Here is a 26,558-nt window from a genome sequence, read left to right on the forward strand (position 1 = left end):
AATGTCAGGATTATCAGTTATTATATTCAGCTGGGTTGTTATGGGTTTACGCACTTAACTATCACCATTGTTCTCTAGGGTCCGTTCACACTAGTGCGGCTTGTCACACGTCTTTGGTCACATGAAGTCACATGACAAGTCTCAGCCAATTGATTTCAGTGGCACCTGTTGCTATCTAAGCGATTTAAAGTTGCAGCAACTTTGAAAAAGTTCCTGCACTACTTTGATGTTACTTTTTTGTGACTTGAGTGCCAGAGAATGTAAAGTCGCCCTCAAAATTGTGCGACTTTGGAGTGGCACTAGTGTGAACAGAGCCTTATACGATTTTATTGAAAAGCTTAGCCTAAAGTGTGCTGCAAACAAGCAGTGTTGATGATTTAAAGCGTACGTAAACCCTAACAATGAACTTCTCCAATTCTCTACCTTTTAGTTCATTGAATATATCATTGAAAGCGTTTTGTTACATCTGTTTGATAAAAATAATACTGGTTAGTCCTACCAGAAATTCAGAGCTGTTCTTTGCCCTATACTTTCTGCCTGCATTATCTTAACAAGGCTATTTACCCTTCCTTCTTCATATCTTGGACTACAAGTCAATTAGTCCCTAAGCTGTGTATAAGAAGACAGTGGAAGTATGGAAGTAATTAAGTAGTTTAGCACAATACTTTGGGCAGAGCTGAGACCACCAGTGCGCAGAGTGTGTTGTCAGCCCACTATAGTAAATTGGGAGCTGAGTGCATTTCTGGCAGTTTAACTGGTATTCTTTGTACTTGTGGGGCCTTTAAATGGCAAAAATTAGGTGAAATGGTCATGTATTGAAGAGATGCACTGAATGTGTGTTTATTTTGCCTTGACTTATGCATTAGAAGTGATAACAAGTGTTTCAGCACAATGCAGCTCTGCATCGGTTCCTCATAAAGAGAAACTGTTTTTTATCTAAACTGGTGTTCTTCCATTTACACAAAAATGAAGAAAAAAAAAAAAGATTGGTTGCTATAGTGCAACACAGACAGTTCCTATTTCAGAGATACAGCCAGCTATTGGAATATAGAAGAGGTTCCCTGGGACCGGCATGTGGCTTTGTGGTTTCACGTACAGTAAATTCATGCAGATAAGACGATATTCCTGTATATGTCACAGCAGGTTCTCCTCACTGTTCCATCGGCTGCCTGTGCGCAATGTAGCAGGAATGCAGTAAATAAATAAGCTTTGTTCCCAGGGAAGAAGGTGGTGGATGTTTTCTTGCCGGTGATTTATTAACAACAATTATTGGAGAGAATGATGCTGGCTTCCTGTAAGTTAGTATCTAGTCTGCTAACAGTAATCATGCAACCTGCTTCAGCCCCAGCCCTTGTAACCTATTCGCTGCTGAACTGGAGTACATTATAGACTATAGAGAGGAGGTTACAAGGACAGAAAGCAGGGGGCTATATTAACATTTATTTGTGCAATGTCCCCCAGGAAAACCATAGTGTACTCTCAGGGTATACATTCATCAGTTTGTTAAGAAAAAAAAGTTTACATAAAAATCATTTTTTATACAGATTTCGTTTTTTGCTTGCTGTTACATTTTTTAAAAGGCCATTTCACCCAAAACTGATATTTCAGTTTTTGGTAGCTGCTGTAGAGGTAAAACAACTGCCAGTTTATTTTTTTATGTTTCTCGACGGAGACATGCTGGGGTGGATGCCATCTGAGGTGGCTTCACCTGCCACCCCTCCCCTGGTTATTGCTAGGAAGCTGTTGGCCCAGGCTGCACAGCATCACTGATTGCTAGGATGATAGTGGTCCAGGCTGCAAAGTATCATTAGTTGCTTGGCAGCTGGTGGCCTGGTCTGCACAGTGTCATTGCTTGCTAGGATGCTGGTGGCCCAAGCTGCACAGAGTCATTGGCTGCTGGAAAGCTGTTGACTTGGGCTGCACAGCGTCATTGGCTGCTAGGAAGCTGGTGGCCTGGTCTGCACAGTGTCACTGGTTGCTAGGATGCTGGTGGTCCAGGCTGCACAGAGTCATTGACTGCTAGGAAGCTGGTGGCCCAGGCAGCACAGAGTCATTGGTTGCAAGGAAGCTGGTGGCCCAGGATCATTGGTTGCTAGGACGCTGGTGACCTGGGCTGCACAGTGTCATTGGCTGCTAGGAAGTTGGTGGCCCATGCTACACAGCATCATTGGTTGCTAGAACGCTGGTGGCCCAGGTTGCATAAAATCATTGGTTCCTAGGAAGCTGGTGGCCTGGGCTGCACAGAGTCATTGGCTGGTAGCAAGCTGGTGGACCAGGCTGAGCAGCATCATTGGTTGCTAGCGTGCTGGTGGCCTGGGCTGCAGTATCATTGGTTGGTAGGATGCTGGTAGTCCAAGCTACACAGAGTTTATTTTACCCGGCTGCACAACATCATTGATCGCTAGTAGTTATGATTACCTTAACAACCAATGTACGATCCAAAGGGCTAAACATTCACAGGGCTGAGCATGCAATGATTTGGTTGCTAGCAGGCTGAGCTACACAGCATCATTGGTTGTAATGGTGCAGGTCACCAAAACTGAAAAGGTCACTTTGTAAGTCCCAGCCACTTGCATTCTAGCAACCAATGATACCATGCAGCTTAGGCCACCAGCTTTTAACCATTGACGCTGCCAGCCAGGGGTCTGAATATTCACTGGGCTGAACACTATGGCCTCAGTGCCCCCCCCCCCCCCCCCCACCATGCCTTTATGAGTGCAGTGTGAGATGACCGCCTCAGTTGGCTTTGTGGGCGTCACTGCCTTATTTATTGAGGTCTCTATTGGGGAGATCTCTGCACGGAATTCCCTGGTGTGCACAGCTGCTGTGGCCAATATGATGCTTTCCCACCATATCTATAGATTTAGAACTTTTTTTTATTATGTGTGGAGAATTTAACCAACGGAAATGGAACACACAAAGTTGGGTAGGAGCACCTATTACTCCCAGGTGGACAGGAAGAGAGAGAGAGATCTCACCGTAAGTATAAAAAGTCAGTGGCTTATTCAGCCTGCCAAGCTCCACTTATAACTAAAATATCACTTTTAGGTGCACTGAGCTCCTTCTGATTAATATATTTCATATAGATGTGTAGATTCTCCCTCTAGTTACTGGCATTACAAGTGGTCATAGACTAGCAATGTCTCCTTGGTCAAACAAGCCACCTCGATATTATGGATATAAACAGCCACACTCAGAGTGGATTTGTATAGATGTTTGTAGTGTGCTATAAAACTGGGGCAGGTGACAGTGATGGGCTTATTTCCTAATGTTGTTTCATTTTGCCCTCGGATTAGCTGATTTTACTTCTCAGAATAAGCATGTAAGAATCTTAGTGCCACCAATAAATCAAAGGTGATAAGACCTACTTTTCCCCACCACTAGGGGTCAGTTTAGGGGCAACTAAGAGAGCCGCGAATCGAAATTTTCTAAAAGGCCAAAATCTTTGCCAATTTTCCTGTTCAGTAATGTTGTCACGCATAGTGCAGTTGATTTACTAAAGAATTTGAGAATATTTACTTAAGTTAGTGAATAGGGTGAATTTGCATTTACTTGAAATACAGAAAACAGAAGGAAATTGTAAAAAATTACAGAATTTTGCCTTTATATCAGGTGTCTCCAAACTATGGCCCAGGGGCCAACTCTGGTCCGCTACAAGACTGCATCTGGCCTGCGGTTAGGGTGAGGTTTTCCCCGCTGCATTGTCTTTCTTCAAAAAGTGGTTTCCTAGGACCTCCAGCAACCGATGACGTGCTTGCCCCAGGACTAGGACAGAACTGTCTATATCCATACCTGTTCCAGCTCCAGCCCCGCTGCTACACTGGCTATAGCCACACTGTCAGCAATGTAAGAGCAGACCACTGATAGGTAATATGATGTAAGGGGACTCGGATTTAAGCAGGGACTTCTAAGGTCGACCCTGATGTAAGGAGGACTTTAATGTTAGGGGGGATGCCTAAGGTGGTCTCTGATGTGGAAGGGGGGCTCCAAAGGTAAGGGGAGCTTTGTTGGAGCCCAGAGGTAAGACCGATTCTGATTTGGACCCTGATGTAGAAGGAGCTCTGATCTAGACCCTGATAAAAGATGAGAATCCTAAGGTTGGCTTTGATGTAATAGTTGCTCTGGTGGGGACCCTGATGTAGGGAGGGATCTGATTGAGACCTTGATGTAAGGGGGACTTTGATGTATGGGAAGACCCAAGGGTGGATTCTGATGTAGGGGGGAGGGGATTTCAAAGGTAAGGGGGGACTGTGTTGGGTCCCAGATCCCAACACCCTGATGTAGAAAGGGCTTTGATTGTATATCGTTGTAAGGGGGGACTCTGATGTATGGAAGGACTCCAAAGGTAGACTGATGTAAAGGTGGTTTTGTTTGACACCCTGATGTGAGATGGACTCTGCTGGGGAGTTATCTTTTGATTATAAAAGTTTTATTTGGATCTTTTTATTTTATCTATTGATTTATAAAACAGTTTTCTCTTAATATTTGTAAAAATATACAATGTGTCCCTTGTACTGAAAAGTTTGGGGCCACTCTGCATATGCTCAGTTTGGCGTGTATTGCTAGAGAGTTTTTTTTTCATGGGAGGGTACATCAGCACAGGGCCAATCAGCACTGTCCAGACAGAGTCAGGAGTCCTGCAGCCACATAGGACAGTCAGAGGAGAATGAAAACTCCTCCTGTAAGCTTTAACCAGACACTAATAGAAGTCACAAGACTGCTATATACTGCTGATGAGAAGAGGTATTTAGTGGTTTATATTTACTAAAATAATTGCATTTCCATGTTCTGTGTACTGTGGGAGACCTGATATAGTGAATGCAGGGTCCTGGGTTTAGTAAAACTGTAAATTAAGACATGGTAAACTTACCATAATAGTCTATGTACAGGCAATTTCTTTTATACGGTAACAATGCTCGGTCTGTATCTCCCAAATGTGCTGCTGCAATATAGCACAATCACACCAGCTTTAAAAGGAGACTACTAAAGGCAATTTCACAAATTTAGAATTCAAATGTTGTCTTCATCAGGTCACCCACCCTAAGGAATGCCATGCAGTCATCGCTGAAGGGCATGTAGGTGAGAAGTAGCTGCAAAGTGGCTGCAGGAGATCAGTAGCAATGATTGCAGCAAAAGATGAAAAAAATCACTTTTTTTTTTATAATACCCCATATATATAAATAATTGTTTTCATTTTTAAATTTCATGAAAAAAAATAAAAAATAAAAATAAATATATATATATATATATATATATATATATTAATTAAAGGGAAAAAAAAAAATATATATATATATATATATATATATATATATATAGAGAGAGAGAGAGAGAGAGAGAGAGAGAGAGAGAGTTTTTTTCCATGAAATTAAAAGTATAGATATATATATATATATAGATAGAGATATAGATAGAGATAGAGATAGATAGATAGATATAGATAATTTATATATCTATATCTATCTAGCTATCTATCTATCTATCTATCTATCTATCTATCTATCTATCTATCTATCTATCTATCTATCTATCTATCTATATATATATACTTTGAATTTCACAGGGAAAAAAAATATGTATAAAATGTATATATATATATTATATATATAATATTTTTTTTCCTTTTAATTAAAAAAAAAAAAATATATATATATATATACATACATACATACACATATATATATATATATATATATATATATATATATATATATATATATATATATATATATATATATTAAAAGGAAAACATTATATATATATATATATATATATATATATATATATATATATATATATATATATATATATATATATATATATATATATAATATAGTTTTTTTCCCCATGAAATTCAAAGTGTGTATATATATATATATATTATTATATTATTATTAAAAGGAAAATTGTGTATATATATATATATATATATATATACAATTTTCCTTTTAATAATTAACAATTCCCACTGAACATCTCAAGACCTCCCCATCCTTCCCTAGTAGCCCATCATTTGTTTGTATGATTTGCCTTTTGAAACGTTTTTTTTTTTTCTGTGACTGATCACTTCAACCTAATATGTCTCTTGATTTCCGCTATTGTAATACTCAGACGACATGCTGTTCTACTCATTTTTATAAGCTTTAGATGCTCCTGCCTGTCATACGTGGTGGGTTTATCGGCAGCGTCTGGATTTGCTTTAAGACTCGCATGTCTATCAGGCTTCTGTTGCTTTGAATGTGAGATCAAAAGATGATGAATACTTGTTAAACAAAAAAAAAAATCTGAGAAAAAAGAAAAAAAAATTGGGCATATGTAAACAGCTGCCAACAGCCTCTGGTACATCATTTCAGTGTAGGTTTAGCACCCAGTGACAGCAATGTCAACCCCCCCCCTCCCCCCCCATCCACTAATACTACAAAACGAGACTCGCCAAAGAAACCAAAAATGGCTGCTGGGCCACTTCATCCTCATGTAGCGCCATAGACAACCTGCTTATCCATTTCACATATATGTGATATGTCACCCACATGACAGGAGACCGGGGTGAGTTGATTAGGAAGAGGCAGTTTACTCATTTGTAGTCATCGCTGGATGGGCTTCTTGTGTGTTATGAATTATTGAACCACTTGAGCACTAGAAACATCACACGAGCGACCATTCCGTTCCTATGATGTCAAGGCGACAGTCTTTTTTGTGTGTCAGAAGATTTCCAGATAGCACCATTGCGATATGTGCCGCAGCACTTGCCTGTAGAGAATTTATTATTAGCTGAAGATATATAGAGCTGCATACAATACTGGGTACCAATAGTATGTGCCCTTCTAAATAATGTGTTTACAGCATGCACAAAACGTGCAAAACCCCCAAAAACTGAAAACTTTTTTTTTTTTTTTTTTTACAAATTACAGAATATATGGGAGACCTCACCATGTTTTTTCCCCACTTTTACCATTTTCACCTCGGGAATCCAGCAGTGTTCTGTAGTGGTCTGCTGGTCCTGCCATCTTGTCGACTTTCTTTTACAAGTTCTGGCATGATGACTCCCGGGTGGCACACACGCCACATCACCACATCAGGGACCCACGGCATGGACCAGGAATAGATAGATGGTCACACTATAATGCACTACAAGCTCATGAGCAATACAGCTGTGCCTCCTGGGATGTGTGATGTAAGTATGCCAGGAGACTGTGGGCAGTTGGAAATATAGACCCCATGAAAGGAGGCAGTGCCAAAGAAATATGACAAAAAAAAAAAACATACAGAACATTTAGCATACATAAACAGTGTTAAATGTGCCAAACGTGAAGTCTCTAATAATGTAGTTTTTACTAAAGTAGTATTAAAGTGGCCCCAGGTGGTACACGGAGATTAAACAAAGCCTCCTACATAAGTTGTACCTGTTTATCTGCGGCTGTCATTCCCCTACATCCATTCAAAGTGCAGAATTTGCACAGGATCTCTCACCTGTGAAAAGCAGGGAGTGGAGAGCTGAAGTTGCATCAGTTAGGCGAGGTCTGAGAGCTGATTGGAGAGGAAGGACCCCCCCTTCACCAAAAATATGTAGAAGAATACGTATAGGCCAAAACTGAGAAAAAACATTTTTTTATATATTTTTTGGGGATATTTATTATAGCAAAAAGTAAAAAATATTGTGTTTTTTTAAAAATTGGCGCTCTTTTTTTTTGTTTGTTTATAGCGCAAAAAAATAAAAAACACAGAGGTGATCAAATACCGCCAAAAGAAAGCTCTATTTGTGGGGGAAAAAGGACGTCAATTTTGTTTGGGAGCCACGTCGCACGACCGCACAATTGTCATTTAAAATCAACGCAGTGCCGAATCGCAAAAAAACGCTCTGGTCTTTGGGCAGCCAAATGGTCCGGGTCTGAAGTGGTTAATCATGTTTCATGTCTGAGGTTTACAGCCACTTTAAACAGAAGTCCCTATATATTTAAATAAAGATCTTCCACCATTTAGCCAGTGCCAAAACCTTGGTTGGATATACATTCACCAGACCATAAGATATAACAAGTACAGAAAAAGTATGATAGTTTGATAGAAATAAACCAAACCATATAACTACTAGCAGCCAGGTCATAGATTGTTTTTCCTTACCTAGCCTAAGTAAGTACCTAGGCAAGGAAAAAAAAGACTGTACTGTCCTGCAGGGGCTCCGAGGGCTGCGCAAAAAGTGTCAAAATGGCTTTGAGCTGTATGTTGGGTACCGGGGTGCTAAACCTCCTACTGCAAACCTCAGATACGTTGGTAACCTTCTTTACCAACCACGACCTTCGCTGGTGGTTCTGCAGTCATCTTCCTTGGTCTATGGGCCCATGGCATCTTGCAAATGCACACTGTCTTTCCTAAGGCCCCTATAGAGAATCCCTCTCCCTCTTCTTGTAGGTTGGCAACAAGTGTGAACAGGCCCTTTCGGTTTCCATACCCAGACCAGTATTTGAACAAGAAAGGTTGTTTTAAACTTTTTCTGTGAGAAAATGACCTGGGTGTAGGCTTCTTTTGACTTTTAAAGACATTAGATGGCCAAGATTGAATTACCAGTGTGGATGATATGAATGGGTGAAGGTTATACCAGCGCACGCTTTGGGTTCTTGTGAGATTGCTTCTGCTGTCCCCTTTGCGCTTTGCATTCTTGTGCTCACATCCTAAAGATGAACCCACCAGACTGGCCTGTTATTGTGGGTGCCCAAATATGTTATAGATTAGACCATCCATGTCCACGGATCTCCAGCTTTCAGAAAGTAAGTCCCTGACGTAGGATGTATGAGGACATTCCTCTGTGAGGACAGACAGTGATAGAAACCTGCCAGTGGTTCTAACTCTTTCCTACTCTATCCAAAAACAAGTTTGATGGAATTGGGCTTTGAAGACAGAAGAGCCGCTGTTCTGAACCTTTTTTAAAAAAAAAAGAAATTTGAAGCTCCTATCCTTTTACAGGCAATGAAGCTGCCATATTAGCCTCTGTTTGAGCTGCAGTTTCTATGGTTCTGCACATGTGATCAGTTATGACACCAGCCATTGGATGGCTTGACAGATTGGTGGAGATAAAAAGCAACTGTGACAGTTATTATTCATGGCATGCCTTGAATGTAATGCCGCGTACACATGACCGGACTTTTCGAGGGACTAGGTCCAACAGACTTTCGACTGAATTCTGACAGAGTTCTGACAGAGTTCTGACGGACTTTCCGAATGAACGGACTTGGCCACACACAATCACATCAAAGTCCGACGGATTCGAACGTGATGACGTACGACTGGACTAGAATAAGGAAGTTCATAGCCAGTAGCCAATAGCTGCCCTCTCGTCGGTTTTTGTCCGTCGGACTAGCATACACATGACTGGATTTCTCGGTAGGAACTGGGTCCAGCGGAGTTCTGTCGGAAAAATTTGAAACATGTTCCATTTCTAAAGTCTGTCAGACTTTTGCAAATCAAAAGTCCGCTGCAGCCCACACACGATCGAATGGTCTGCCGGAATCATTCCGTCTGACTTTTGATGTTAAAGTCCGGTCGTGTGTATGCGGCATAACTGTTTCGGGATACAGTTGAATCAATGGGATTGGCTCAGTTTTATAGAGACGTACAGAAAAAAAAAAATATATTTACTATGATCATCTGCTCCATCTAGTGGCCCAAGGCAATATTTTCCTGATTCATTCTACTCAAATGAATGAATAACATTTAACCTGTAGAGAAAATAGCCAAATAACATTTTATTTTGCCCCCGTTTGCACATAAAGACTATATATGCAGTTTTTCAGGACGAAAAATTCTTCCATGCACCACATTGTTAAAGTATAACTAAAGGCAAAACTTTTTTTTAGTTTGGACAGAGTGGAGATGGATTTGAACACCTGCTACCTCTGCCCCTGTTAGGAAGATTCACCTTCTGTATTTGTCTAGTTTTCTATTATCATCAAAAGTAAATAGAAAATCCCACATTTTGGATGGTCCCAAAACAGAAACAGAGGAGACATCTTACAATCAGGACACTAGTTCTGATGACCTAGGGGGCCTCAATGGATTCCCTTAATTTGCAGGGATTTCCTATCACTTCCTGTTTTGCCTATGGAACAGGAAGTGAAGGTACATCTACCTAAAAAGTTTTGCCTTTTGTTCTATTTTAAACTTCTCTTATAGAGAAGGTTCATAGAAGAACCTGGGTGCTTTTATCCTTCATGCTTTTCTCTGAAGCCAGTCCAAACTATCTGTTGGTCCCTTAGATGTCTCTGGGAATTTCCACAACAGTTGTCCAATCCAAGAAGGGGATGTATGCCATAAATTTGATTGGACACTGTCAAGATCTAAAAAGCTTTCAAGGCCTTATGCCTTGTACACACGGTCGGACATTCCGACAATCTGATGGATTTTGGCCCAAATTTGTCAAAGTTGTCACGTACGTCGGGACTATAAACGGGTCAGTAGCCAATAGCTTTCGTCTCTTAGTTTATTCTGAGCATGCAAGGGACTTTGTCCGTCTGAATTGTCTACACATGATCGGAATTTGTTGTTTGAAAATTTTAGATCCAGCTCTCAAACTTTGTGCGTCGGAAAATCCGAAGGAAAAAGTCAGATGGAGCCCACACACTTTTGGATTTTCCGACAACATGATCCGATCGCACATTTTCCGTCGGAAAGTCCGACCGTGTGTACAGGGCATTAGAAAAATGCCAACCTGACATCAGGAGCCCCAAGGAAAATAGCGATACCACTTAGGTACCAGTTCACCCCGTTTTTCCTTTTAAAGAAGAGTTTTACAGAATTGACCTTCCTTCCTGATTTTGGACATCACTCTTTCTCAGTACATTTTCCAGAAGCAAATCCTCAAAAACTGCAACCGCCCCACAATATAGGAACAGTTGATGACTAGGCATTGGATTATCTCAGAGACCTTTTCTTTTCCTCCTAGGGTAGACCACCTATAGAAGTTGTGTACAGGGCTTGCTGAAACTTGTAGTTCACCAACAGTTGATTATTAAAGGGTTAACCGAAAAGCGATGTCACACCATTGAGATGATTTTAACCAGCTATGGTGAAGAATTTGAGTGCAAGAAACCAACAGACCCCAGTTTGTCGTGTGTATTTCATCACATAAGGAGGGTGGGGGGATATATGGACTTATTTGAACAATGAGCTCATTTAGCTGTCTAGAAGAGAAGAAAGAGAAGAAGGGAAAAGGGCAGAAATGAAGTGTATTTTAATGTTTGTTGGTCCAGTACACCGATGTAATTAGTTTGGTATGTGCCTACAGATGGAACTTGCGGTCAGAAAAGGAAAGAGGTGGGGGGGGGGGATTCTTTCAGTATTTAGACTTTATAATGTCCTACAACCACCTACATCAACAGATCTTTTTCTTTCTTTCTTTCTTTCTTTTTTTTTGCCTTTTTTTTTTTTTCTGTGGTCCCTTTGCAGTGGATCTAGCCTTAGCTACTGTTGATAACCCGTCTTGTTGCCTACAAAGGATAATGTTCCACTGAGTTTTCACTTTAAAGTGATCTACAGCTTCACAGCACTTCCTGTTTATTTATATTTTTTTCACCATTCTACAACCCCCGCTTCCCTCAAACAGCCAGAAACACTCTGCAATACTGCAAAGAGGCTGCAAACTGACTCCGGACTCTTCTCCCTGCTCTCAGTAAGTGTACGGGGACCATCACTTTTCATAGTGTGCGCCCCTCCTCAGCTTCAAACATTGCTCCTACTTTCCCTTTTATTCCTGCAGGTCTCCGGCTGGATGAGGGAAGTTTAAATCCCTGGCTTCTGTGCCCCAGTCTTAGTGGCTGAATTCTGAGGGTTGCCCATGATTTAAGCAGGGTGATGGCTTTTATAGGCTGTTGCAAGGCATGCCTTTTAAGCATTGGCACCACGCGTGGCTAGTTCTGAACAGTAGAAATAAGTCACTGTGTCTTTTCTTTCTTTTTTTTTTTTTCTTTCTGCTCTGCAAGATTCACATTCCCTGCCACCGCGACATAGATAATGACTGAACCACATCGTTATTTTTCTTCATTTGTGTATTCGCTTTAAATAGTGGCGGCCACGTTCATTGGTTTTAGGGAGCTATAAGATTTGTGGGTTATGTATTGGAGATCTATCTATCTATCTATCTATCTATCTATCTATCTATCTATCTATCTATCTATCTATCTATCATGCATATATCCATATATAGATATGTAACATAAATACATTTGGAGATAGATAATACTTGGTAGATACATACATATGGAGTGATAGATATATTAATAGATAACATAATTTTTCGATAGATACATAGAGAGAGGTAGGAATAGATAGATGGATTGATAGATGGATTGATACATGGATTGATAGATGGATAGAAAAATGGATGGATAGATAGATAGATAGATAGATAGATAGATAGATAGATAGATAGATAGATAGATAGATAATAGTTGGTAGGTACATACATATGAAGTGATAGTGATCATTTTTCGATAGATACATAGAGAGAGGATGGATTGATAGATAGATAGGTAGGTAGATAGATATATAGATAGATCGATTTTGATATATCCATCTTGATATTTAGCTAGGTAGATACAAACATATGGAGTGATATATATATTTATAGATAAGATAGTTTTTTTTATAGATAAATTAAGATAGAAAGATATGGACGAATAGATATACAGATAGATAGTTCTTCTAATCTGTCTATCTATCTATCTATCTATCTATCTATCTATCTGTCTATCTATTCATGCATATCTATATTTCTCTATGTATCTATTCAAAAACTATCTTCTCTATTAATATATCTATCACTTCATATGTTTGTATCTACCTAGCTAAATATCAAGATGGATCTATCTATCTATCGATCTATCGATCTATCTCCATCTATCTATCTATCGATCTCCATCTATCTATCTATCGATCTCCATCTATCTATCAATTTATCTATCCCTCTATGTATCCATCTATCTATTAATATATCTATCACTCCATATCTATCTATCTATCTATCTATCTATCTATCTATCTATCTATTTATCCCACTCCAAATGTATGTATTTATCTGACTAGTTATGTATCTATCTATTTATGGCTGTATAGGTAAATAGGGATGGAAGGATATGTATTTTCTATATGTATCGTTTGTTTTTTTGTACAATGTATGCACAATAGAATTGTTGTATTATTAGTATCATTCCATCATTATTTCCATGTGTGATTTTTTTTTTTGTTCTTTGTGACACGATATTTAAAGCCAGTCATGGAGCTGTGTTCGGAATCTGTACAGCTAGACTAGAATGTAGAGTACTCTTGGGAAATCACTCTTTTATAAAATCTATTACAGTCTAAGCCTTTAGGTTCATATTCGTCTACTTTATGCCGGCATTCTGCTTTACATTGTTGTGTCTGCGTTCTGCAACTTGACTTTATGTTTTTTTTTCCCTTTCTCTCTCCTTCTTTTTTCTGTTCTTGTGTACTTAAATGCTGAAGATTTAAAGCTTCTTTTGCACAATGGTGTGAGAGGGATCAAACTGGGAGCTTATGTTCACCTCAAGAGCCGCACAGCACAGAGGGAAAGCGAGAAAGAAAAAGAGATTGGAATAGCAGCGTTATAATGCTGGAAAACTGGTTGTGTTTTTTACAGGGGGAGAGAAAAAAAAAAGCGGTGTTTGCTCCTGTACCTTAAGGACAATTTGTTTAACAGTAGGAGTAATTGCATAGGGAAAATGGAAAGAGTGACTGAAGGTATTTACTGGGATGTTAGTGTAGGTGTGGGGCAAAACCAGCTCTGCCGGAGCACCAGGGCGCTTTTCTTTATATATTAAGTTTTGCTTCTTTTCATCCTCTTATTTTATTTGTCTGACCCCTTGCATTCTGAGGCCTCCTTGCTTTTTTATTTCTACATTTCTGGAAGGTAGATGCAGTTATGTGTCAGTGGGAGAAAAAAAAACAAATAGCTTTAAAATGAATAATCCAGCCTGGGCTGTGTGTGGCTTCAACTGTAGAAGTGACTCACTGACTTCAGAAAGTAATAAAATACTTCTTATATCATACAAGCCGTATATCATGTGTCTACTTCGCCTTCCCTCAACTTCGAAGTCTATCTAGCTATCTATAGATGTATTAAAACATGGGTGGTGTTAGTAGGGCACTGGACGGTGTCAGTAAGGCAGAGGTTGGTGTCAGTAGGGCAGTGGAAGTTGGAAGGTATCAGTAGTCTTTTGTTTCGTATTATTATTTTTTACAATTTTTTTTTCTTTTTTTAGGAGCCCCATTGGTGGGCTTTAATGAAATATCAGCAGGGGGACTCTGCGCTGCATGGGGTGATTAGGGTGTGCCCAGGCACATCCGGCACACCCCATGCGCATGCCTATGCATCTATCCATCTATCTATATTTCCATCAGTGGCAGCTGGTGATAAAAAAAAATGATGGGGGGGGGGGCTTGCGCGCAATAAACCCCTCCAGGTCCTATATGCATATTGTATAAAAGATATACCGATAGATACTAAGATAGATAATTGACAAACAAATGGACATGGAAGGATAAAACTGATAGACCGACAATAGCTATAAGAATAAAATCTAGCTATCTGTTATTTTACCTATCTTAGTGAGCACTTCTCCTTTTTCGATATAATCCATCCACCTCACAGGTGTGGCATACCAAGATGCTGATTAACAGCATGATTATTGCACAGGTGTGCCTTAGACTGGCCACAATAAAAGGCCATTCTAAAATGTGCAGTTTTACGGTATCGGGGGGGTCTGAAAACCAGTCAGTATCTGGTGTGACCACCATTTGCCTCAGGCAGTGCAGCACATCTCCTTCGCATAGAGTTGATCAGGTTGTTGATTGTGGCCTGTGAAATGTTGGTCCATTCCTCTTCAATGTGCAGAGTTGCTGGATATTGGCATGAACTGGAACAAGCTGTCGTATACGCCGATCCAGAGAATCCCAAACATGCTCAATGGGTGACATGTCCGGTGAGTATGCTGGCCATGCAAGAACTGGGATATTTTCAGCTTCCAGGAATTGTGTACAGATCCTTGCAACATGGGGCAGTGCATTATTATGCTGCAACATGAGGTGATGGTCGGGATGAATTGCACAACAATGGGCCTCAGGATCTCATCAGGGTATCTCTGTGCATTCAAAATGCCATCAATAAAATCTGTTAATTTTTCGTAGCATACGCCTGCCCATACCATAAACCCACCGCCATGGGCCACTCGATCCACAACATTGACATCAGCAAACCGCTCACCCACACAATGCAATACACGCTGTCTGCCATCTGCTCTGTACAGTGAAAACCGGGATTCATCTGTGAAGAGAACACTTCTCCAAAGTGCCAGATGCCATCAAATGTGAGCATTTGCCCACTCAAGTCGGTTACGACGACGAACTTCAGTCAGGTCGAGACCCCAACGAGCATGCAGATGAGCCTCCCTGAGACGGTTTCTGGCAGTTTGTGCAGAAATTCTTTGGTTATGCAAACCGATTGTTGCAGCAGCTGTCCGGGTGGCTGGTCTCAGACAATCTTGGAGGTGAAGAGGCTGGATGTGGAGGTCCTGGGCGCTAGTGTGGTTACACGTGGTCTGCGGTTGTGAGACCAGTTGGATGTACTGCCAAATTCTCTGAAATGCCTTTGGCTTATGGTAGAGAATTGAACATTCATTTGAAGCTCTGATGGAAATTCCTGTAGTCAACATGCCAATTGCACACTCCCTCAAAACTTGCGACATCTGTGGCATTGTGCTGTGTGATAAAACTTCACATTTTACTGTAGAGTGGCCTTTTATTGTGGCCAGCCTAAGGCACACCTGTGCAATAATCATGCTGTCTAATCACGATAGGAGCAACACATCACTGCCTTAGCTGCAGAGGAAGCAATTCCATAAGGACAAACAGGCAGCCTTTTAGCGATCCTGCCACTAGCGATTTTGACAAATTGCCAGCAGCAGGTTCACTAGCGGCAGGGTTACCTGTCTGACATCAGCCTTATATAACACTAGAAAGGAAACGTAGAATCCCATTCACATTAGTCGCTGAACCAGAGGAGTGTGGAGTCTAATGCACACCAATCAGTGTAAGTTTGGGCAATTACCAATTAACCTCCCATCCCCTATACGGATGAACAGTATATACATTCCCCACACATGGCAAATCTAAAGATAGTATACTTGTTGGATCACCTTAGCAGCCACAAAACCACCACCAAATCCACATGTACGTCTTTCCTTCTGTCCCGACTCCTGTGTCTGTCTGTGTGCAACTTACCTCTATGGAGGCTGGGATGATTGTCACCTGATGATAGTTATTTAGCTGTAGATATGCTGCTGTATCTGCAGACAGACTCCGGATCTTGATCTGATCTTTGGGGAAAATTGATTGGTTAGGTTTGGTTATCCCTATTTGATTTCTGCTGAATCCGCCTCTGCCGGGAGAACACAATGATTATTGCCATCGGCTATAGCCGCTCACAGTAATCATATGTAAAAAATCCAACGGGTCTACTTATGCAGAGAGAACATGGCCCTATGGGCAGTCAGATGTTAACAGACCAGCTGTCTGTTTACACCCAACTGCCCTCCAATCCGATCCAGCCAGACGGAGGGGAATGAATCCGGTTCGGTTTGTTTTTGCTGGATCAGATTGGAGGTAGGCAGATGTAAACAGACACAAGTCCATTTAAATCCACTGCTCCATAGAGGAGAATGGAGGGCCTGATCGGGTCTGCCTGAAACATGGATAGGCGGACCTGTTTGGATCGCTTGTGTGAAAGGGGCCTAACCTGAGCTCTCCAAATGTTTTTGTCCTCGCATTACTTCGCTTGAGCTCACATCTAAGGCAGGTCATAGATGTTGCATTTTCTTTCCTGCAAACACAGGTCGGAGGAAAGAAAATTGCTTGACTGAATCCTTCCCATGGAGCTATTGTGTTCTCTCTGCGGTGGAAGCCGTCTCTGCCGAGAGAACACAATAATTATTGCTAGCGACTATAGCTATATCCAACATGCTGGTTGTACCCAAATCGATCGATGGATCAACTAGAGTACAGTTACCCTCTATGGTGTTTACTGGGATATATTGATGATGAAGGTATATCTGAAAATGTACAAACCTTTGTGCGCATAGTATTGTTCTATGCTAAGAAATCGATAAACATCCACTGGATTCTCACCCACTATAGCTTTTTGGATCTCTACCATTAATCATGCAATACCATTATATAAGTTGACGTATGAGGCCAGAGGATGCCCAAAAAAATTCCTTGGGTCAGATCCGAGAGTACCATACCACTGTCTCCTTGAAAGACTAAATGAAGCCCTTTGATCATTGATCGGTTCCAATTAAGCATAATAGACATTTAACCTTTAGGTTGTCACATATCCATTACATGTACCGGTATACCAGTTTACCATATTGTGTAATGGTTTGAGCAATGTTTGCTCCATATACAGTTTGTTTTTTTGTTTTTTTTTGTTTTTTTTCTTTATTGTTTGTTGTGTATGAAAATAAAATTCTACTTAAAAAAAAAAAAACTAGGGTACAATTAGCCTACCCATAGATGGTTTGAATCTCAACCAGTACATGCTGAACTGGCCAAGATTCAAACCATCTAGCTGGCTTAAAGCGGAGGTCCACCCTAAAGTGGACCTTCCGCTCAATTTGGAACCCTCCCCCCCTCCGGTGCCACAATCGGCACCTTTCAGGGGGGAGGGGGTGCAGTTACCTGGATAATCCAGGTAACTGCACCCACTTCCGGGATAGCTATCTGCGGAAAGGGGCGTAACTTACGCCCCTTTCCGCAAGTGCCCGCCCCTTCCCGTGCCCCGCTGCCTGCTGGGAAACACACAGATCCCAGAGGCAGCGGGGAGCGTCCTTATTGCGCAGCACGATTCGCGCATGCGCAGTAGGGAACCGGGAAATGAAGCCGAAAGGCTCCATTTCCTGATTCCCATACCCAAGATGGCGGCGGCAGGACCCGACAGACGACCTAGAGATCGGCTTCGGGTGCCGACATCGCGGGCGCGCTGGACAGGTAAGTGTCACTATTTTAAAAGTCAGCAGCTGCAGTATTTGTAGCTGCTGGCTTTTAAAAAAAAAAAAAAACGCCCAAAAAAAAGTCCCAGTGGACTCCCGCTTTAAGTCTCAGTATCTCATGGATGCTTTTTTCTTCATTGGAGACCACTTTGTGGGCTGCATTCTTCCCAATGCCCACCAATGTAAGCAGCATTTTTCCCTTTTTGACCCCAAATGTTTTGTTTTAGCAGAGGTTATTTGAGACCTGAAATTTATTTCAAGGGTTCCTTTGGGGGGAAAAAACAAAAGCTGCCCTTGAGACTGGCAGCCGTCTCTTAGCGATCCTGACGCTGCATCTAAATCGCCCGTGTGACATCAGCCTTGCACTCACCTACTGTCTGTGACTTGCCTATGGTTGTAGGTGAACCCACTTGGCTCAGTTGCAGCTGCGCAGACATATTAGTTATTACTCATTCACTACAGCTTAAACTATATACAGTGCAAGTCAACTGGCAGGCTGGAGAAACTAATAATAGAATTCTTTTGTCTTGCAAGGTGGATGTCATGTGTCTGCTTTTCTAATCTGCTGCTTTTAAACATGACCTCCAGACAACATGGAACAAAAACTTAAGCTGCAGACTTACAGTAGAATTACACGGATTACTGGATCTACCCGTCTCAATTAGCTCGATTTACAATATTACACATTGTAGCTATTTCTGACTCGGAATAATTGCCGTATAATTTCCTGTATTTAACCGATCGTGCAGGAAAGCTGCGAGAGATGGAATGATGTCATGTGCTGGGGGTGGGGGTGGGGGGGGGATCCTGTCCTGGGTTACGTGGGCGAGGAAGGGGTTAATTATACAGTGTGCAATGAGGAGAACAGAAGGTACCCGGACTGGAAGTGGTTTATATAGCAGAGGAACTAGAGTTCTGGCTTTCTGAGTAACTTTGTGGCCACGCGATAACATCATTGACGATCTGCATGATGTTAACATGATAATATTGTCTCTTTGGGTTTAAAGGGGTCATTTGGTGGGTTTTAAGCAAGCCAGAGATATAACAGGTCCTCAAATCCACTGTGTATTTCTATTGTATTAATATTTCAGTGAAAAAAATCTACAGCACAGAGTGATAAAAATCCACAGAACAGAGAGATCTGTTTTAGTTTTCAAAGTTTTTGTTGCGTGTATCATGTACACTATGCAGGGGGGAGCATGTCTGGAAAAAGCAATTTTCAGTTGTGTCCATCAGAAGGAAAGGGGTCTTTTTTTGGAAAATTTGCTGTAGGCAATCCTATAATGTGTGTGTAGTATGTGTATGTCCTAGGATCATCAGCTCCTTCTAGTGGCCATAATTCTAAATTTTTTCTGATTACGGTAATTCAGGAAAGTACCACCTTATGGACACTAGATGGAGGTGCCGATTATAGGAAATGAACATATTACACTTTACGGGATTACTTGATGGCTGTGTAAATGATGAGGTTTTTTTTTTTTTTAATATGCTCAAAATGTACTGTATATCCAGGCATTACCCAGACTTACCCCCAACCCCCCCCCCCCCCCCCCCACACACACACACACACACCTTTATAGAGGATGTCCAAGCATTATTTTTTTTATTTTGTTCCAGGTAAGACAAACACCTTTTGTTATTCGTCGCCAGGCATGTGACATTTTTTCTGGGAGCAGGGATCAGCAATTTTCTCTAGGCCCCCCTCCCCAGAACTACATCTCCCAATAGCCCTTTTTCTACACACAGTGTATGGGTGGGCTCTTGGTGGTAAAGGGAGGAACATTGTTTTGCTGGTAAAGCAATCAATGTATGCATGTAGAGGGAGACAATGAGGGGTGGGGATAGGCAGAGTTCTGTAGTTCAGCAGGTAATGCTGAGATTGCTGGTGAGAATTCCAATGTAGCAAGGCACTGTGTTGTATGCCCAAACAGGAAGTAAGAAGCACACTGGATTTCTGGCAGATCAATGGATATTTTCAACATTTTTAAGAGAAATGCAGGAATATGTGCATGTATTGTAGAGACTGAATGTCTTTTGTTTTGTTTTTATTGTTTTTGTTTTTGTTTTGCCATGACATGCACTTTAAAATCCAAGTCTACCCAAAACCTATTAATTATGGGTGGAGACTTGTGAATCCCGTTACCTGCTATCTTTTCTGATTTATGTCTTTATTCTGGAAGTGAAATTTCACTGCTGCAAGAATTCTTGATCACTGGCAAAAAGAAAAAGGAAATCTCATCACCTGTGTCCAAACCAGGGTTTCAGAAGATGGAAGGTCCAAATGATGATGCAATAGAATAAAAAATACTTTTGGAAGAAATATTTGAAGATACACAATTGTTGTGACTTTTTCTCAGTTTCCTTCTTTTTTTTCATCGTTTTTTTATTTATTTTTTGTATCTCAGTGCCGCTATTCTTCTGTTACCTCTTTGCAGCCACTTCCTGTCTGCATGTATGTGCCCCAGTGGCCATTGCATGTCATTGGTCTGCATCAGCTTTCTGATACCAGCTGACCATGCCTGCACTATGAACATCAGCATAGCCACCTATAGCAACCGGAAGCACATTTGAGAGAGTGACAATGCAAGGCACAGTTTGGAGACAGGGACAGAGCGTTTTTACCCTACAACAGGAAATATCTGAACAATTACTTTTATGGCAGGTTTACCAGGTGTTTAACCACTTCCCGCTGATCTGGCACATATATGTGGTCTCTTGGTGGGGGGCTTTAATGCCAAGCGACTGCATATATGTGACCCTAGATAAACACTTTACTGTGCTGAGAGGGCGCTCCCTGCACACTCCCTGCTCAGAAACAAACAGCCTCCAGTGGTCAGTTGGCTGGGTCACGGGGGGTCACAGTCGGTAAGTCAGTCTGGGCCGCATACTTACACCATCTCGCTGGCAGCGTGGTGGGCGGGAGGCGGCGGTGGCTTCTCTCCGGGCTGCTTGTTTGCTGCTCGGTTCCCTCTGCGTGTGTCTTCTCCCTCCTCTCTGCTGTGCGTCACCTGAAGGCCAATCAGGTGACAGGTCTCATGACCCGCTTCCCGATTGGCCTGTAGGAGATTCAGTGTTACAATAGCAAATATCTATTTGCTATTGTAATATAACTGGGTGGGCTCGGAGCCCCAATACCACTCTTTTTTTGATGCCTATTGGAGCTTCTGGCTCTAATCACGTGCTTCAAAAAAACACCCCCATCTATTGGAATCCATGCATCCGGCATGCTCCCCTAGTGGACGGGCCATCACTTGTTGGGAGGCGGCGGTGGGAATGGGTTCATAAAAGCTGCCTATTTAATAACATAGAAAAGGACTTTTGAAGTTTAATAAATCATTAATAATTTTATGACTGAATTTAACTTTATTGTTTGTAGTATTTTTGTTTTCAGTTGGGTTTAATACAGGACATGTAGTATGCCAGTTACACCACATTCACATGCATGGCTGGGGGTGGCCATCGGGAAGAACCAGACATACCAGATTTTAATGTTAATAAAATTTACCTTTCCTTTTCAATCTGCAGCCACTCTAATTTACTGTAAAATTCTATTCAAAATGGCAGCCTGGGGGCATTGTGTATGAAATGCCCCAGCATTGCAATTTCCTGCTTGTGTGATTGGCTGACTGATTTTCCCAAAAGTCTGCATTTACATATAAGTCAAATTTTAGGCAATAGGAATTTCAGCTTTGGTGAAATACACTTCAAAGGTTAAATACTTCTAAGTGGGATGCAACTTTTCTCATTAGAACACTAAAGCCCCGTCCGTGCACACGGGCAGAATGTTGGGAGACATTTGCCGGTACAAAAAATACCGCCCGACATTCTGCCTGTGTTTATGTATATGGCCGGATTCTGTACGACGTGCATGCTGGAAAACCAGCAGCTGACCGACTCCCGATCAGTGCTTTCAGCCAATAGCAGAGAGCGCTGATCGGAGTGCACTGGCGGGGGTGTAGTCCCCCTGTCAGAAAACGTGGGGGAGATCGATGGACTAACCTTGCATGATTAGTACAGCAACTCCCAACTGGAGTTGTGAGGTTTTTTTTTCTGTAGTGTGTACCAGGCTTTAGCTTGCACCAAGTGATGTTAAAGTGGAGGGCCACCCTAAAAAACAAAACTACATTAAAATATTCCAAAAAGTATAAAAAAAAAATTGAAAAAACATTTTTTTTTAAACTTACCAGAAATGCCTGTTGCTAGGCAGATCGCCCTAATCTGCCTCTTCCTACTCTGCCGTGATCTTCGCTGGTCTTCGCTCTTCTCCTATTGCGTTGTCTTCTTGGGAATGGGGCGCTGTGTGTTCTGGGAACTGTGTGTGTTCCAGAACACAGCACGCCCCATTCACAAAGTGCTGCACGACTCGCACATGCATAGATAGAATGGCAGCGCCGGGAGCCGAGGGACGGGTCAACCTCGGGCGGCCGACATCGCGGGCACCCTGGACAGGTAAGCGCGCTTATTAATAGTCAGCAGCTACAGTGTTTATAGCTGCTGACTTTTAAAAAAAAAAGATTCAGCTGGCTCTCCCCTTTAACTAATCTTTTCTATTCAGAATCAGTCTGCAAAGGACATGGTGAAATAAACAGCTATTCAGAGCAGAAAAAGTTTGCAATCTGCTAAAAAGTTTGTGACAATTTTTTAAATTGTCACAGATCATCCAGAAGGGATTGTCTTTTTCTTAAAAAAAAAAAGAAAAGTGTAATTACAGTTTAAAGACAATTTGATTGTTAGCCTAGTGAACAAATAGTGTTTACACAACAGCAATTCTGAATATGTAAAACAGGGAAAAACATTTAACCTGACATTTTACGGTGTTGATTGTAGGGCGCTACCCTCTGCAAGGAGATAATGTATTAAAGTACATGTGCTAAATAGTCCTATAATTTAGTCTAGTTTGGACTTTGTTAACTCAACTGCTGATAATAAAAGTAAAATGATGGGCTTCATGATAGAAATGTCTGAAAGGACTTAAAGTGGTTGTAAAGGCAGAAGGTTTTTTTACCCGCTGATTGGCTCAGCAGGAGCGGGTTGCTGGCTACGTGCACCTGCCCCAGATCCAGTGCACAAAATCTCATACCTGCCGCAGTATATCTGCGTGGGACAGTCCAGAAGGGTTTAAAGATGAACCCCAGGAAGTTAACAGCAGCACAGAGTAATGTGGCTTGGTATTTATTATTACACCATTAAATGCATTTTTTTAAAATACACTCAATATAAGAATCACATTTTGATTTGGTAATGGCCCTTGGTAATCCCCTGTACAGCAGAGGTCAGACTGGGAGAAAGAGAAGTAGTACAAGGATTCGAACAGTTGTGCTGCAGTTCCCATGTGCTAACATGGGGAAGAGACAGGACCTAAAAATATAAGTTGAATCAGGACTATTCTTCACCAAGCTGTGGTGTCCCAGCCAGAGCTTCCTGCCAACCACTCACATCTTCACCTGGTCTGCTTCCAGGTACCAATATTTGGCTGTTTCCATTGGCTGAACTCAGATGATGTCACTCCCAAACATTCATCTTGACATTGCCAATCTTGTACACTGAGCCGCTCGTGCGCAGCTTAGTGTGCAGGGGCGTTCAGAAAGGTAAGACACCTTAACAGATGAGACATATAGGGGGAGATTTACTGTTGCACACAGAATCTGGTGCAGCCATGCATAGTAGCCAATCAGCTTCTAGGTTTTATTGTCAAAACTTAATTGAACAAGCTGAAGCTGATTGCGTTCTATGCACGACTGTACCAGATTCTGTTCTAGTAAATCTCCCCAAGTATTTATGTTCTCCATTAAAAAGTCTACCTGTTTTTATGCATTTAGGAATTCATATATTTTATCCTGACAATTTTTTTGTATTCCTAAAGTTCCACCTTAATTGCAGTCAAGGAAAATCGGGTCTCCCATGCAACCAGGCAAAGACTTGTGCAATAAAAGCCTCCCTGCTACTATATTCTTGTTCTTCCACTGGAGAAGCCACTTGGATGAGCAGTGAAACTCAACATTATAACATAGTCCAGTTAAATGTAAATAACTACATAGCTCCCACCTGTCCCTGATTTTGAGGGACTCTCCCTGATTTGGAACAAGGTCCCTCTTTCCTCCTCATTCGTCTCTCATTTTGGTCTGATCTTTATAGTTGTATATAAAAAGCACTTTTTATCTATCAAAAAGTGTTTCCCAGTGCTAAACCTTTCATTCAATTTCTGTATTTGTGAATTCCAAAAGTCGATATAAAGGAGTAGTAGTGGTAAAAAAAAAGCACTTGTGGGTTTAACCAATAATTTTTTTTGTACAATTCTCCTTTAAGGGGGCTTGGCAAGGGGTGTGTGTCCTATGCCTACAAACTTTTGCTAATAACAGAAAGTTGGGAGGTATGTAACTACAACATATGAATTATAGAGCTGAGATTGTTTGTCTTTATGAAGGCATTAGTGCCCAGGAAGTGCCATGGCTTCCATATCATGTGATGAATGATGTGTCCCGATAGCCGCACATCAATGCAAACCCATTCGTTGTGAAGTGAATGTCAGTCTCAGCCTGGACTCTTGGCAGGCCACGCCCCCAACACATTTTGTTCCACCCCCTCAGAGCTTAATCATGGGGATCTAGATTAAGTGACTGCTGTGATTGGCTCTTACAGCAGTCACATGATTGGGAGGCCATCCCGCTGCCTCAGAAACTGTGACCAAGAGCTGTCAGTAACAGCTCAGTCAGTGAGATAGGAGTGTGCAGTGAGCATGCTCTCAGCACAAAACCTTATGCCACCATGGGTGTATATGTGCAGTGTCTGGGCATTAAAACACACTTTTCTTGCCACCACATATATGCATTACATGGTTGGCAAGAGCTGCAATAAACATAGTGCAAAGTTTGCACACATCCAAAGTATTTACAAACAAATGATTATATAATACGGAAAAACTTTCAGCTGCAAAGGAAAAATGTGATATTTCAGGTTGACATTTATCATCCTGTCTACATGCTTTAAAGCAAAACTGTGATTGCCAATTCAGGGCAGAGCTATAGGTTTGCCTTAACAAACACCTCCTTTATGCATCCCAGCCTGCTCCAGTGTGCTTTCAGTCTTTAGTCCCTCTCCACAGTGTGGTTCCTGTCTCCACTCCTGTCACCTCTGTGCCCATCTGCTTCTACTAGTGCAGGTTAGTCCTTGCATATTATAGCAGGGTGAACCCGGGGTCAGCGGGCAGCAAAATCAAAATCTTTACAAGAGGGGCCCTGTTGGAACACTTGCTGGCCCTTAGACTCCACTCCCCAGGAACCCATTTCATCTGCTAACATGTAAGTTTACTTTATTCACCTTTTGTAATGTCCATCAGTTACTTTCCTATGCAGCAGCTACATGGGAGACTTATTGCTTAAAGCGTAACTCCACTTTAGTTGAGAAAAAAAGCATTCCCCTTGCAGGGATTTTAACAACATTTGTTGTAGATTCCTACCTCTTGTTATTCTGAAGAAATCCCTGTTTGTTCCCCTGTGTCCCTGTGTTAAGTGAGTCTAATGGGAGTGGTTTCATAATTATCAACCAGCTGCTGCAGAATCAGTGCTCTAATGAGTAAAGTCGCAGGGTCTGCACCCCCTTAGATGTTTCCTATTGGGAGTATCTTACCAAAAATTTATTTTTTGTTGCAGAGGGCGCCAAACATCTGACATGTATCTTAGCGTAGACTTCTGAGAAAATCAGTGAGCCAATCACACAAGCAGGAAATTATGTTTCTGAGGGGCGTTCTGTACACATTGTGTGTACAGAACACCTCCAGGTAGCCATATTGCGCTGCACTTTGCAGAAAATTACAGAGCTGCCGATTGAAAAGGAAAGGTCATTTTTAATAACATTCAATTACAATAGGACTTGTGTCACAATTGTATACGCTAGATTATTATTTTTTTTATTTGCAATTTTTTCCCCAATAAAAGAGGAGTTACCCTTTAAATATGATACTCGCAATCAATTGAAGCCCATCTAGGGAATGTGTGACATGACTAAAAGTAGCAAGCAGTTGCTGAATGGATGGAAAAAAATGTCTCCCTTTTGGGTAAACTATATCTGTAACATATTGTAGTGATTAGGGATGAGAACAGGTTTAGTCCGAACTGGGTTATGACCGAAACCAGGAGGAAGCTGTCACTCTTGTCCACTGCCACCCAGTCAACTGCAGCCAGGTCATTCCCCGTACACAAAGGTGCAGGGACGCTTGTGACCTCATTAAGCTAATATGGCCACTTAGCGATATGACATTGAGTCATAGCCGTGTGGCCATATTAGGTCAATGATGTATCAAGTATAAAGAAGAGAAGAAAATTTGATCGCACACTCCAATCCAAAGGATGCTGTTGGAAGTTCTTTATTGTCATAAGCCAGACAAAATTGCACGGATGATTAGTTGACATGTTTCACACTAAAAGAACCGTGCACACTCAAATTGTTTGTATTCGAGTGTGCGATCAAGTTTTCTTCTCTTCTTGATATTATCCTATGATGATGAGTCGG

At 41.4% G+C, this 26,558-nt stretch overlaps 1 protein-coding gene across 16 annotated transcripts in view; it reads left to right on the forward strand.

The window, feature by feature from the left end:
• FOXP1 (forkhead box P1) overlaps nt 1-26,558 on the forward strand; it is a 1,079,246-nt gene that overhangs the window by 787,506 nt on the left and 265,182 nt on the right. The window contains exon 1 of one of the 16 annotated variants that reach the window (XM_077451856.1): nt 11,542-11,659. The exons of the other annotated variants lie outside the window; for them this stretch is intronic. The gene's annotated coding sequence lies outside the window, so the exon portion shown is untranslated. Of the gene's footprint in view, nt 1-11,541; nt 11,660-26,558 lie in introns of those variants that run through there. 16 annotated transcript variants of the gene reach the window in all.

Source organism: Lithobates pipiens, unplaced genomic scaffold, assembly GCF_037356315.1.
Source record: "Lithobates pipiens isolate NorthernLeopardFrog02 unplaced genomic scaffold, aLitPip1_a1.2 Scaffold_23, whole genome shotgun sequence".
NCBI lineage: Eukaryota > Metazoa > Chordata > Amphibia > Anura > Ranidae > Lithobates > Lithobates pipiens.